Here is a 16,240-nt window from a genome sequence, read left to right on the forward strand (position 1 = left end):
TCTCTTCTGAGTATGGAAATACCCCATGTTAGGACGTAAAATGCTCTTTGGGCAAACTACAATGCTCAGAAGAGAAGGAGTCACATTTGGCTTTTGGAAAGCAAATTTAGTTGAAATGGTTTTTGGGGGGCATGTCGCATTTAGGAAGCCCCTATGGTACCAGAACAGCAAAAAAAAAAAACAAAAAAAAAACACATGGCATACTATTTTGGAAACTTCACCCCTCAAGGAACATAACAAGGGGTACAGTGAGCCTCAACACCCCACAGGTGTTTGATGACTTTTTGTTAAAGTCAGATCTGTAAATGAAAATGCAGTTTTTTCCCCCAAATTTTTTATTTTTACAAGGGGTAATAGGAGAAAATGCCCCTCAAAATTTTTTAACCCCATTTCTTCTGAGTATGGAAATACCCCATGTGTGGACGTCAAGTGCTCTGCTGGCAAACTACAATGCTCACAGAATTTAATGAGGGGTGCAGTGAGCATTTACACCCCACTGGCATTTGACAGATCTTTGGAGCAGTGGGCTTTGCAAATAAAAAATTACATTTTTCATTTTCACGGACCACTGTTCCAAAATTATGTCAGACACCTGTGGGGAGTAAATGCTCACTGCACCCCTTATTAAATTCTGTGTGGGGTGTACTTTCTAAAATGGGGTCACATGTGGGGGGGGGTCCATTGTTATGGCACTATGGAGGCTTTGTAAACACACGTGGCCTTCAGTTCCAGACAAATGTTCTCTCCAAAAGCCCAATGGCGCTCCTTCTCTTCTTAGCATTGTAGTTCACCCGCAGAGCACTTTACATCCACATATGGGGTAAGTTCTTACTCAGAAGAAATTGGGTTACAAATTTTGGGGGTCTTTTTTCCTATTTTCCCTTGTGAAAATGAAAAATTTAGGGTAAAACCAGCATTTTAGTAAAAAAATGTTTTTTCTTTTTCATTTTCCCATCCAACTTGAATGAAAATTCGTCAAACACCTGTGGGGTGTTAAGGCTCACTATACCCCTTGTTACGTTCTGTGATGGGTGTAGTTTCCAAAATGGGGTCACACGTGGGTATTTATTTTTTTGCGTGTATGTCAGAACCGCTGTAAAATCAGCCAGCCCTGAGCAAATCACCAATTTAGGCCTCAAATATACATAGTGCGCTATTACTCGTGAGCCCTGTTGTGCGTCCGCAGAGCATTTTACGCCCACATATTTCACACCCACATATTTTAGTACTCAGGAGAAATTGCGTTACAAATTTGGGGGTCTTTTTTTCCTTTTACTGCTTGCGAAAATAGAGGCAAAAAATTGTGGAAAAGAGGCAACACCAGCATGTTAGTGTAAATTTTTTTTATTTTTTTACACTAACAGGCTGGTGTAGATCCCAACTTATGAGCAGCCGGGACCTGCCGTGCATGACCCGAGCATCGCACTGATTCTCGCGTTTATATATAGGACGTAAACCTAAATGCGTTAAGTACATTTACGTCCTGCGTCATAAAGGGGTTAAAGAATCCAAATCTGTTATCATTAAAAACTTCTATTTCAATGTCTAAGTTAGCTGGTGGCTGTTAGCCCTTTCGCATTTCGCAATACCCTAATTGATTGTACCGACCTCATCTTTGATAATATTAGCCCATACCAGTATCCCAACTCCACCATGCTGGAGTCTGAATCGAAGTAGAACTCTGTGACTGTTACTGACCCAGCAAAGGGCCTATTCATCTGGACTGTCAAGAGTCACTCTCATCTCATCAGTTTATACAACCTTAGAAAAATCTTTCTTCAGATATTTCTTGGGCCAGTCTTGATGTTTCAACTTATATGTGTCTTGTTCAGTGGTGATCAGGTTTCAGTCCTCCTCCCCTTGGACATGTCTCTAAGCCAGTGTTTCCCAACCTTTTTCGCGTCGGGGCACACCTCAGGGAAAAAAAATTTCCACGGGGCACCCTTACCGTGGTTGACGAGCAAAAGAAAGGGAAAAAACTGTAAAAAACGCAATGCACAATATCTATTTATCAGTGGGTATGTAGTTTAAAGTGCTGCTTTATACAGCAACTCACAAATGATGTCTTCTCTAATTTGCATCGTTGCCTTCTCTTCTCCATCTGGTCCGGGCCATCATCACTATTTCTTCCACACACAATTATTCACCGTTAAACCTGCAAAACAAACCTATTAGGCTCCGCACTTTTTTTTTTTACCTCGGTGACAGAGGGTTGTAGAAGAGTGTACAGAGGGGTGTAGAGGGGTGTACAGAGGGATATAGAGGAGTCTACATGGGTGACAAAGGGGTGTAGAGGAGTGTACAGAGGGGTGTAGAGGAGTGTACAGAGGGGTGTAGAAAAGTGTACATGGATGACAGAGGGGTGTAGAGGAGTGTACATGGGTGACAGCGGTGTAGAGGAGTGTACATGGGTGACAGAGGGGTGTAGAGGAGTGTACATGGGTGACAGGGGTGTAGACAAGTGTACATGGGTGACAGAGGGGTGTAGAGGAGTGTACATGGGTGACAGAGGGATGTAGAGAAGTTTACATGGGTGACAGAGGGGTGTAGAAAAGTGTACATGGGTGACAGATGGGTGTACATGGGTGACAGATGGGTGTAGAGGAGTGTACATGGGTGACAGATGGATGTACATGGGTGACAGAGGGGTATAGAGGAGTGTACATGGGTGACAGAGGGGTGTAGAGGAGTGTACATGGGTGACAGAGGGGTGTAGAGGAGTGTACATGGGTGATAGATGGGTGTACATGGGTGACAGAGGGGTGTAGAGGAGTGTACCGAGGGGTGTAGGGAGGTGTACAAGGGTGACAGATGGGTGAAGAAGAGTGAACATGGGTGACAGGGGCATAGGGGGTGACAGAGGGGTGGACAGGGCTGACAGAGGGGTGAATAGGGGGTGGACATGGGTGACAAGGATGGAAGGGGTGACAGAGGGTTGGATGGGGGGGTGGACATGGATGACAGGAGGGTGGAAATGGGAGACGGGGTCAGAGGGGTGGACAAGGGTGACAAAGGGGTAAAAGAGGGACAGGAGTGACAGAGAGGGGTGGAATGGGGTGACAAAGGGACAGATGGGTGAACAGGAGGGTGGACATGGGTGACAGGGTAGACTACGGGGGTAGACTACGGGGGTAAACATGAGTGACAGGGATGGACAGGGAGTGGACAAGACGGACATGGATGACCGGAGGGTGGACATGGGTGAGAGGGGGGGTGGACATGGGTGACAGGAATGATAGGAGGGTGGACATGTGTGAGGAGGGGTTGGACATGAGTGACGGGGGGTGGACATGAGTGACGGGGGTGGACATGAGTGACAGGGGGTGGACATGGGTGACAGGGGGGTGGACATGGGTGAAAGGGATGGACACTGAGGTGGACAAGGCGCGGACATGGATGACAGGTCGGATGGACATTAGTGACGGGGGTAGAGGGTGGACCTTGGTGACGGTGGTAGGGGGGGGGGGGTTGGACAAGGTTGAGAAGATGTAACAGAGGGGTGGAAAGGGTACGGTACCTTAAGCAAGCCGGCCCGCACAGCTTGCAGTTCCACGGCAGGCACGGGACTTTGGCGCAGATGCAGCTCGTTCCGCCCCAGGGCACCATTCTCTGCTCACTGCGCTGCAAGGGAGAGGGGGACGCAGGGGGACGCTGTGTGCGCAGTGCGTATGCAGGCTTCCCTTCCCCCCTGCGCCATCAGTCATAAGCGCGCTGGCCGGGGCAGGACATTTAAAAAAAATAACTGCAAAATCCCACGGCACCACAGGCAGTGCCGAATGGCACACACGTGTGCCGCGGCACCGCGGTTGGGAATCACTGCTCTAAGCACTGAACACCTTGTAATATTGGCCACTCCAGGTAGGTTGCAGCTTTCAAATATAACAGTACTGGAGTATAATGGTTAGTGGTAAGTTGATGTTTGATTCCTCTTAACTCTTTGCCAGTTAATTTGTGTCCTTGTTTCTGTTGACCACTTACAACAAAACATTTGATGGTTCGGTGATCACACCCAGTTTGGTAGCAATTTCATGAGTTCTACATTCCTGTGTTACATATTTACAGTTTTTGACTTGACCTGAGTCAGTTAAACCTCTTTTTTAAGCCCATTTTGCCTGAGAAAGCTCCCTAATAAGCTGCTCCCTATTTTGACATAGGGTGTTGATCTCCTTAGGCCACACCCTCCCACATTACACAAATACACATCACCTGATATACTTAAAGGGGTATTCCAGGAAAAAAACTTTTTTTATATATCAACTGGCTCCAGAAAGTTAAACAGATTTGTAAATTATTTCTATTAAAAAAATCTTAATCCTTTCAGTACTTATGAGCTTCTGAAGTTAAGGTTGTTTTTTTCTGTCTAAGTCCTCTCTGATGACACATGTCTCAGGAAACGCCCAGTCTTGAAGCAAATCCCCATAGCAAACCTTTTATAAACTGGGCGTTTCCCGAGACACGTGTCATCAGAGAGGACTTAGACAGAAAAGAACAACCTTAACTTCAGATGCTCAGAAGTACTGAAAGGATTAAGATTTTTTAATAGAAGTAATTTACAAATCTGTTTAACTTTCTGGAGCCAGTTGATATACAGTGACCCCCCGACCTACGATGGCCCCGACATATGATGAAATCGACATACGATGGCCTCTCAGAGGCCATCGCATGTCGATGTCAGCATCGACATACGATGCTTTTTTATGTCGGGGCCATCGCATTAAGTGCTATCCTGCCGCGCCAAATGCTTAAGCTGCTGCCGGATAGCAGCTTAATGTTCCCCGTGTGGTGCGGTAAGTATTACTTACCCCTCCACGATGCTCCGGGGTGCCCTCCGGATCCAGCACTGGTCTTCCGGTGTCTTCTCGGCCCTCTCCGATGACGTCAATACGCTGCTGCGCACGTCATCCAATAGGAATGGCGTATGCAGCGGCATAATGACGTCGGTACGCAGGCCCAGTAAGGCCGTGCGAAAGAAAGCAGAGGAACGGAGAAGACAGCAGAGGACCGGAGAAGACAGCAGAGGACCGGAGAAGACAGCGGAGGACCGGAGAAGACAGTGGAGAGCCCAGCGGAGGCCCGGGGACACCATCTTGAGCGGCGGGGACAGGTGAGTACAGCTTCCTATACTGTACATTGCACGAATCCCTCAACATACGATGGATTCGACAAACGATGGCTCGTTTGGAACGAATTACCATCGTATGTTGAGGGACCACTGTATACAAAAAAGTTTTTTCCTGGATAACCCCTTTAAATCCAATAAGCATTCAAGTTGATACAGTTTGGAGTTGGACAGTATGTAGAAAATTATGATATGGTCAAAATACTGACTTGCCTAATGATTGTTCATGCAGTGCACAGTTTGGGATTTGTATATATGATGTATATATTAGGAATCGACCGATTATCGGTTTGGCCGATATTCACGATTTTGGGCATTATCGGTATCGGCAATTACGTGCCGTTAATCCGATAATGCCCTGCCCCCACCGCTCCACCCACCGCACCGTGACCGCCCCCCACGACCCACCGCACCGCGTCGCACCCCCCACCGCACCGCCCTGGCCCCATTGCCTCTCCCATCCCCGGTTTTATAATGACCTGTTCCCGGGGTCCACGCTACTTCTGGCTCCTGCTGCATCCTGCGTTACGCTGTGCGCAATGACGAGTGACGTCCTCAACGCGCCATCCCCGTCAGTGCGCACAGTGACAGCTCAGGAGGACGCCACCGGAGCCAGATGTAGAGTGGGCCCCGGGCCCCGGGAACAGTTAATTATAAAACCGGGGATGGGGGAGGCATTGGGGCTGGGGGGTGCTATGCGGTGGGGGGTGCGGTGCGGTGCAGCGGTGGGGGGCGTGGTGCGGTGCGGCGTGGGGGGGGGGCAGTCTCGGTGGCGGTGATAGGACTCAGGAGGACCCCTAGACAGGTAGGGGGAGAGAAGCGGGTAGCGGCGGCGGCCTATGGCACCGCAAAAGCTGCTGCGGTTCATTGATTTAATGCGTGTCGCGGGGGGGGGATAAATAGCCGATAACTTATACCGGAATGTCAGTTATCGGCTATCGGCCCTAACCTCAACAGATTATCGGTATCGGCCCTAAAAAATCGATATCGGCCGATCCCTAGTGTATAAGTGTGTGGCATACATACTGTATGTAACATATGTGTGTATATATATTTTTATGTGCGCGTAGCTTATAGAAGATATATGTGCATGTACTTGTGTAGCATATCTGTGATGGTGCAACATCTTGCACAATTTCTGCTGTTTCTGATTGAGGAAGAAACCTGCTGTTGAAAATCTTAATTTCTCCCTGCTCTCATTGGTTCTTTCCCTAATATAGTCATGGCCGCAAATGTTGGCACTCCTGAAATTTTTGTTAGTAAAAATACAGTTAAATATGTCAGGTACAATCTCCTTCTAGCCACTCCCTTATATCTTAAAGATTCTAGCAAGGGGGAGGGCAGATTATTTCAACCCTGCTATGAATAAAAAGCAGTATGTCAAAAGCAGCAGCATAGCCATAGAAGTACACAAACAGTAAATGGAAGGAAATTTCATTTAGGAAACAAATGAACAATGACCAACATCAGTGCAAAGATGTCCATATCTTTTAATGACACAGAAAAGTCTTTCATTAGTGTTCGTAGCTATGTATGGGTCTTCTACACATCACATTAACTTCATGTATCTCTTATTTCCTTTTTTCTTTTGTTAAAGCAAACTGTTTGCTAAAAGGAAAGTAAAGGGAATTTCCAGAGATTCTTGCAGTGCACATTGGATTAAACCACAAAAGTTGTATTGTTGTTTAGTCTTTGTTTTGGTGAATTAACTTTGTGTTCATAACCTTTATGCAGAGTTAACAGATTGTGAATCAAAAATGTGTAATGTCTTTGGACAGATTTGTTCAGATGGAAATAAACAACAAAGAACAGTACAACCAGCAGGTCATTCTCTGTGATTTGTCTCAGTGTTTGTGTGTAGTAAATGCCCTTTTATAGCGAAGTTTGTGACTATTTATAAGAATGTACTTTTTTCCTCAAATGTTATGTTTGACACATTCACAAGTCTCATATTGCAACAAAAAGATTTTATAAATAAATAAATAAAATACCAGCACTGTATGTAAAATAAATATAGTTTATTTTATTCAAGGTAAATGAGTAAAAAACAGGATGGGTCAATGTGAGGCTTGCTTGGTCGATGACACTTTAATTGGTGTAGACAGTATCACTATAAGAAATGGTTTAGAAATAGTGTAAATATACAGCATTAAAGGAGAGGAGCGCATGTACTAATATGTAACAATAGGGGTGCATGTTACATACCTATCAGTTAGATGCGGTTATGGAAGTTGCTGATGTCCCTATCAGGGATCCTCTATACAGGAGGAGGTGAAACAAACGTGTGCTGGCCTGAATGAAGAAAATAAATGTGAATACTACGTTTATTCACATAATGTTATATGCAAAAGAAGGGAAGGATGATGGTGTCTATCCCACCACTGCAAAAATTGTACCTGTTGCTGTCGCAGAGGAGTAACACAAACAGCAACGGACAAGGGACCTTCTCCTCTATTTAGTGGTTGCAATGTTCTGCAGTGGGATAGTTCCTAAAAGACAATGGATATTTTTAACCCCTTAAGGACTCAGCCCATTTTGGCCTTAAGGACTCAGACAATAACATTTTTACGTTTTCATTTTTTCCTCCTCGCCTTCTAAAAATCATAACTCTTTTATATTTTCATCCACAGACTAGTATGAGGGCTTGTTTTTTGCGTGACCAGTTGTCCTTTGTAATGACATCCCTCATTATATCATAAAATGTATGGCGCAACCAAAAAACACTATTTTTGTGGGGAAATTAAAACGAAAAACGCAATTTTGCTAATTTTGGAAGGTTTTGTTTTCATGTCGTACAATTTATGGTAAAAATTACGTGTGTTCTTTATTCTGAGGGTCAATACGATTAAAATGACACCCATTATTACATACTTTTATATTATTGTTGCGCTTAAAAAAAATCACAAACTTTTTAACCAAATTAGTACGTTTATAATCCCTTTATTTTGATGACCTCTAACTTTTTTATTTTTCCGTATAAGCGGGGGTATGGAGGCTCATTTTTTGCGCCATGATCTGTACTTTTTTTTGATACTATATTTGCATTTAAAAAACTTTTATTACATTTTTTATAATTTTTTTTTAATAAAATGTTTTAAAAAAGTAGAAATTTTGTACTTTTTTTTTTTTTTTCGTTCACGCCGTTAACCGTACGGGATCATTAACATTTTATTTTAATAGTTCGGACATTTACGCACGCGGCGATACCAAATATGTCTATAAAAAAAATTTGTTACGCTTTTTGGGGGTAAAATAGCAAAAAACGGACGTTTTACTTTTTTATTGGGGGAGGGGATTTTTCACTTTTTTTTTACTTTTACTTTTACATTTTTTTACATTTTTTTTTACACTTGAATAGTCCCCATAGGGGACTATTCATAGCAATACCATGATTGCTAATACTGATCTGTTCTATGTATAGGACATAGAACAGATCAGTATTATCGGTCATCTCCTGCTCTGGTCTGCTCGATCACAGACCAGAGCAGGAGACGCCGGGAGCCGCACGGAGGAAGGTGAGGGGACCTCCGTGCGGCGTTATGAATGATCGGATCCCCGCAGCAGCGCTGCGGGCGATCCGATCATTCATTCAAATCGCGAACTGCCGCAGATGCCGGGATCTGTATTGATCCCGGCACCTGAGGGGTTAATGGCGGACGCCCGCGAGATCGCGGGCATCGGCCATTGCCGGCGGGTCCCTGGCTACGATCAGCAGCCGGGATCAGCCGCGCATGACACGGGCATCGCTCCGATGCCCGCGGTTATGCTTAGGACGTAAATGTACGTCCTGGTGCGTTAAGTACCACCGCACCAGGACGTACATTTACGTCCTGCGTCCTTAAGGGGTTAAAGAGAATAAGGAACAAAAAAAAAAAAGTACTACCTAATGGGGGTCAGGTGTTACGAATATAATAGTTATCCTTCTCACCTAATAGTTTTTAAGCAGTATATAATTGGATTTCATAAGTTGAGTTCTGTTTGGTAAGGTGCAATGTGCTGCTGGGTATGCCTTTTAAAAGAACAAGATGAAAAAATGTATTACAGTATGGAAATTAGTATACTGATATGCCTGCTGAGCACACGTAGTATCTATGTGCAGGTGAAATAGTCTGCCGTAGTACAGTTATTTCTTTCAGTGAGCGCGTAGCTTTTTTAGTTGCTATGAATGTGTGCCGCTTCACTGTTAAATTTCCCTGTGATCTATTGTCTATGTGTACGCAACAGAACAGGTATCGATGTTAAAGTACAGGTACCTACTGTTGTTAATTTTGGGTCTGTAGTATCCTTAAGATTGGGTCTTCTGCTTTCCTGATATGGAGCGGTCTGGGAGACAGCCCTGGCCAGCGACATCTCTACCAGAAACCGTTCCTGCTGTATGATATGAAACAGGTGATGAAATCTTCGCTGTGTAAGTGATGTCACTACAGGTACTCAAGTGGACCAAAAAGCTACGACGCATTTCGAAAATCTTCTGTTCTCTTCGTCTGGGAGTGCCAAAGCTGAATAAACTTAGTATTCACATTTATTTTCTTCATTCAGGCCAGCACATGTTTGTTTCACCTCCTCCTGTATAGAGGATCCCTGACAGGGACATCAGCAACTTACATAACCGCATCTAACCTATTGTTACACATTATTAAACATTTTACTGTCTACACCAATTGAAGTGTCACCGACCAAGCAAGCCCTGCATCGACCCCTCCTGTTTTTTACTCCTTTACCTTGAATAAAATAAAAAATATTTATTTTACATACAGCACTCGAATTCTATTTATTTATTTATTTAGTTAGCCTGGTGTTACACTCTAATTTTATTGGAGTCAAACCCCATTTTATGGATAACAGGGTTCCATAACAAATACCTAGCAGCTCTTTTTTATTTCCTTTTGTGTAACACATACGGGAAGCGCTGGTATAATTTTTTTTTTTTTTTTAAATAAATATGTAAGTGAAAAGCTACCTATGACTTTATTCTGTACTTGCCAAGTTTTAGAACCGAGCACCAAGGCGCAAACTTTGGGACATAAGCGCCACTGCCTTTTTAAGGCCGCATCCCTGCGATATCTGGCACCAAGCTGTTAACAGGTGATCTTTTAAGTCCTGTAAGTTTCAAGGTGAGGCCTCCATGCATCAGTCTTGTTTTTCCTTTGCACAGATGCTCAGCTGGATCAGTATCTGGAAATTTTGAGGCTGAAACAACACTTTAAACTCCTTTCCCAAACATTCCTAAATTAGTTTTATAGTGCAACAGGGCACATTATCCTATTTAAATGGCAGTAATTTCTTCAAAATCTAGATTAAATCTAGGACCGAAGGTTTCCCATCAGAACTTTTCCCAGAGCTTCACACTACCTCCTTCGGCTCGCCTTCTTCCCTATTCTGGTGACATCTTTTCATAAGACCATCCACAGAATGTAAAAGAAAATATGGTTCACCAGACTCGGCCCCCTTCTTCCACTGGTCCATGGTCTAGGCCTAATGCTGCTAACATGCCCATTGTTGTTGCTTTTTATGCTGGCTGCTTATGCTTATGCTACTACTCATGTTCATCACTGAGGGTACTTATAACCTTGTTGCCAGTTGTCTAGCCAACACAGTTTAGCCCTCAATAAATTCACGCAGATGCTTTGGCTTTCATCCCAAGTCCCAACATATCAACTTCAAGAACTGACTAAATGATATATCTCTCCCCGTGACAGGTTCCATTGCTTCAAGATAATCAGTGTTATTCACTTAACCTCTCAGTTGTTTTAATGTTATGGCTGATGTTATGGCTGGTGTGTATGTATGCAAGAATGTAGAACTAGACATGAGTGTGCTCTAATACTACTGCTATCACTGTTGTCCCTCTCTTCATCCCTTTTCTACAGTTTTCTTTTGTTTATCCCCATCATATTACAACCTGTACAATAAAGCTCCTTCTGCTTTCCAGTCATTCTTTGTGTCTAACCGCTTCTGATGTCTGCAGCTACTGCAAAGACAGGAGATAGTAAAAAGTGGCATGGATGGAGGGTTATTAGGTTCTATAATATGTAAGTGTACCTATGCATGACATGTTCCCTCCACTTTGAAAAGAAAATGTACCCTAGCATACTGCTTACAGTTTGTCTGGTGATGCAGCATCTGGTGCCAAGGAAATTGGGAGGTTTCTGTCACGCTCCGCGCTCCAGTACACCCAAAATTATTGTGTTCACCTGACAGCATTCTATAAAGTCCATGCACCTCCCTCACTTCCCTGCCAGATCTTCAGTGCCCATAGCCTGAGATTAAGTGTTCCATATTGCCTGTTAGCCTTACCCGTGTATCCAGACCTTCCCGGTACGTTAATAGACTTTGCATCTTTGCCGCCTGCCTCCACCTTCTGCTACGTTTGACTACACTACTGCCTTATCCTTCGGTACCTCGCCTAGCCCAGTTACCTGTGTGGTCGAGCCGTGTCGGGAGTAGCGACCTGGGTGTCGCCTGCAGCAGCAAGCCCATCCTGCCTTGCGGCGGGCTCTGGTGAAGACCAGCGGCACCTTAGACTCTGCTCCCCGATACTGTCCGAGTCATCGGCCACACAGGGTAGAGGATCCACATCCAGCTTTGTTACAGTTCCTGAGCTTTCCAAGAATTTGACATGGCACCAAGGAGACATGACAACTGATGAGAGGTTTCCCGTATTCCCCAAAGGCTTTTAAAGGGGTTGAAAATGTGTTTTTTTTTTTTTTTTACAGATTTGATGAGTAATTTGCACCTGTATTATAAAGCCAAGCCCAGAAGTGGACACTAACACAGGATAAATGTAATAGAAATATATAGATTGTGCATTTACAACTGTTTATTTTTTTTGGCAAAATGCTGTTGTGGATACTGGCCAATATTGCATGTGTCAATAAGGCCTAAATAGTCAAAACAGTAGGTGCTATCTATATCCAAGAACAATCCACTCTCAACCAAATATTGAGTGGTTGTGCATTTCTTCTGCCTACTCAGACAATTGTTCATGTTAATACCTTCCATTTTGATAGATTGCCTTCTTCAGCAAGCTATTGGTGAATCAGCTTTTACGTCAGTTCTCTCAGCATTGCAAATTTGCTTATCTGAAAGATAAGCATAAGTATTCGCTAAGGACTGCCCAGGTTTTCCTTCTTTAATTCTACTGTTCTTGTGCCAACTTTATGTTTGCCAAATTAGCATCTGTGCAATTGCCACTGTTCTTAAAAGGGTATTCCATTATTATTATTTTTTTTATTTGACTGTGCTACAGGGGTTGTAAATTTAGTGTAGTTCATAATATAGTGTCCATACCTGTGTGTGACAGTGGTCTCACAATTCTTCTGTGATTATCACCCAAATATTTATTTTTAACAGCATATGAAACTACTCATGTCTCAGGATTTTCCAGGTTGCAGTGCATCGAGACCTGACATCACTAGTGAGTCTATCCTGCTTCAATTTTGCAACAGCTGTAGGCCTCCTGGTTAGGCTCCCTGGTTAGAAAACACTGTGTTTCAGTGGATGGGGTGGCTGATGTGTGGGAAGAAGGAAAGTGATCTCAAACTTTCAAGCATGGAACTGTGGGATGTGTAATTTAGAGAACAAAATGCAACAAGAAATGCCTAGTTCTGTCAGGTAAGTACTAAAATCACATTATGGTGGATAAACCCTTTAACCCCTTAACGACGCAGGACGTATATTTACGTCCTGCGCCGGCTCCCGCGATATGAAGCGGGATCGCGCCACGATCCTGCATCATATCGCGTCGGTCCCGACGCTCATCAACAGTCGAGACCCGCGGCTAATACCACACATCGCCGATCGCGGCGATGTGCGGTATTAACCCTTTAGAAGCGGCGGTCAAAGCTGACCGCCACTTCTAAAGTGAAACTGAAAGTGAAACTGAAACTGTTCGGGACCGCCGCGGTGAAATCGCGGCGTCCCGAACAGCTGACCGAACACCGGGAGGGCCCTTACCTGCCTCCTCGGTGTCCGATCAACGAATGACTGCTCTGTGCCTGAGATCCAGGCAGGAGCAGTCAAGCGCCGATAATGCTGATCACAGGTGTGTTAATACACGCCAGTGATCAGCATTGGAGATCAGTGTGTGCAGTGTTATAGGTCCCTATGGGACCTATAACACTGCAAAAAAATTTTTTTTAAAAAGTGTTAATAAAGGTCATTTAACCCCTTCCCTAATAAAAGTTTGAATCACCCCCCTTTTCCCATAAAAAAAATAAAACAGTGTAAAAAAAAATAAAATAAACATATGTGGTATCGCCACGTGCGTAAATGTCCGAACTATAAAAATATATCATTAATTAAACCGCACGGTCAATGGCGTACGCGCAAAAAAATTCCAAAGTCCAAAAAAGCGTATTTTGGTCACTTTTTATACCATTAAAAAAATGAATAAAAAGTGATCAAAAAGTCCAATCAAAACAAAAATCATACCGATAAAAACTTCAGATCACGGCGCAAAACAATGAGTCCTCAAACCGCCCTGTACATGGAAAAATAAAAAAGTTATAGGGGTCAGAAGATGACATTTTTAAACGTATAAATTTTCCTGCATGTAGTTATGATTTTTTCCAGAAGTGCGACAAAATCAAACCTATATAAGTAGGGTATCATTTTAACCGTATGGACCAACAGAATAATGATAAGGTGTAATTTTTACCGAAATATGCACTGCGTAGAAACGGAAGCCCCCAAAAGTTACAAAATGGCGTTTTTTTTTTTTCGATTTTGTCGCACAATAATTTTTTTTTCCGTTTCACCGTGCATTTTTGGGTAAAATGACTAATGTCACTGCAAAGTAGAATTGGCGACGCAAAAAATAAGCCATAATATGGATTTTTAGGTGGAAAATTGAAAGGGTTATGATTTTTAAAAGGTAAGGAGGAAAAAATGAAAGTGCAAAAACGGAAAAACCCTGAGTCCTTAAGGGGTTAAAGCCCTGGTATTGGAGTATCCACAGATGTAATATTGTGAGATATTAGAAAAGCTAAGGTAAAGGGTGTGTTTGTTTCTGGCTCTGGCAATAGCTCCAGCCCGTCCTGTTTAGCTGTGGCATGCCTGTCGCCGTGACAGTGCCCAGGCCAATCAGGAGGCTTGGACAACTGGCTAATCGTTTCCAGCCGTAGCATCCAGACCCTCCTAAACTGAAATTTGGCATTATGAGTTTTAGACTTTTAGGCTATCATAAGCATTAGACCCCTTGGTTCCCACTATTTTGCTAAGAAGAAAGCATCTTTCTTGTTTTACTAGAGAAAATCACCTGCACTAACCTGTCATACAGGTTTGTAGTGCGGATGACACTGATCAAAATGATACCCCATCCCAATCAGTCTCTGCATTCCCCCATTGTACACCTTTTTTGTGGCATGCTATTAGCTGCTTAGGGCATGGGCGGCGTCCTGGCTTGCGTCACTGTGTCAGAGAAAGAGCGAGCAGGGAGGGCAGAATTTGCATATTAATGAATATTAATGAGCCAGGCATAGTGGAGACCCAGCAGTGGTGACACCACTGTGCCAAGGGAAGCAAGTGAAGCGGTGCTCGTGCCCCAAGCAGCTAATTAGCATACTACAAAAAAGGATTATAATGGCGGAACCAGTGACGGATCAGGATGAGGTAAATATCCTTTTGATCAGTATCACCAATACCTGTGTAACAGGTTAGTGCGGGTGATATTGATGACAGATTTCCCTTCATTTCTCTTTAGTACTACTTTAGTACTGTGCCTTCTAATCTAATACAAAGTATAAACCAGTCTTCAGCTTATGTTTATATGTGACAGTTTTGTTGCAGATATTCAGAATCGGGCTGGTAGAAGTTTTTTTTTTTCATTTATATATTTTTATTTAACATTTTTCAAACAAAACAAAATAAATCAACATAGACAATAAACGTCAAGGAAAAGGTAAAATAATATAACAGCAGCATGAGGAGTATCCAATCTGTAAATTCACAATCTGAAGAGGAAGTCAAATAAGGCATATAAGGTACAGGACAACAACAGAGAGATGTAGTGTAATAAAGAGACATGTAGTGAAAAACAAGACAAAGCAGCCTTTTGTACATTAACTCACAAACCCTCCCCCCATACAAGCGAATGGATCATTACCCCGGACCATAGGGCCATACTCAGTACCATAACCCCTCCTCCAACTCTCAGGGGATTCAGTAGGGCAGAACAATGCAAGAATGAATTTAGTGAACCAGCTTAGTCATCAGGTAAGCTGAGCGCCCCGAGAGAACCTCATAGAGCCTCCAAACTGTTCCACGGGGTGTACCGGAATGGGCGAACAATATCCGCCATCCCCCGAGAGTCGAAGTGAGTTACAAGAAAAGATTTCCTTTTTTTTTTTTAAAAACGTCACGATGACGTTCTGCATCCAACCTTTCCACCCCTAGAAAAACCTTGAGTTGAGAAACCAGCATTGACAAATCTGTTGAGTCTAACCATTTGGCAAAAAGTAAAGGAATTTTCCTCCTGTCCCCCTCGTCCCCCTCCGGCGGGCGTAATTGGTGGGACAAAAAGGACTGTGGTGTGAAAGGGAGAGTCACCTGCCAATAATCCCAAATATAGGTCTGTATCAGTCACCAATAATTTGCCGTGGCCATGCACTCCCAGACCCCATGGTAAAGATTCGTAAGTGGGGCCCTTCATTTAGGGCAACTTGTAATCCTGTCAGGGAAGGAGGGGGAAGGCAGAATGTTAAAACCATAGAAGGCCGCATGTGCCATCTTAAAATAGGTTTCCCTCCACCTTTCAATTATAACATTCCTACGTACCTCCTCCCAACCTGCCAGAATGGTATCTGTGATGTCATCATCTCAGGTCCACCTCTCCCATGTTCGAAAAATCCATTTAGGGTCCACTTTCAAAAAATGGTTGTGAAAAGCCAGATAAAGGGCCGAGATTGATGTTCTCCTAGTTTATGTGGGCCGCATCCAAAAAAGGGAGTAGTAACGCCGGCCCTTGAATTCTGGAAGTGTGAAGTGAGCGAATGTCAATACGTCTCCACATTAGGCGCAGTATAGTTCCCCCACATTAGGTGCAGTATAGTTCCCCACATTAGGTTGGCAGTATAGTTCCCCACATTAGGTTGGCAGTATAGTTCCCCACATTAGGTGCAG

The 16,240-nt window shown here is 43.6% G+C and overlaps 1 protein-coding gene across 7 annotated transcripts in view; it reads left to right on the plus strand.

Annotated features, from left to right (window-relative positions):
- Window positions 1-16,240, plus strand: part of TTC29 (tetratricopeptide repeat domain 29) — a 267,225-nt gene that overhangs the window by 126,066 nt on the left and 124,919 nt on the right. The gene's annotated exons all lie outside the window — the stretch shown is intronic.

The sequence above is a fragment of the Hyla sarda genome, chromosome 1 (genome assembly GCF_029499605.1).
Source record: "Hyla sarda isolate aHylSar1 chromosome 1, aHylSar1.hap1, whole genome shotgun sequence".
Taxonomy (NCBI): domain Eukaryota; kingdom Metazoa; phylum Chordata; class Amphibia; order Anura; family Hylidae; genus Hyla; species Hyla sarda.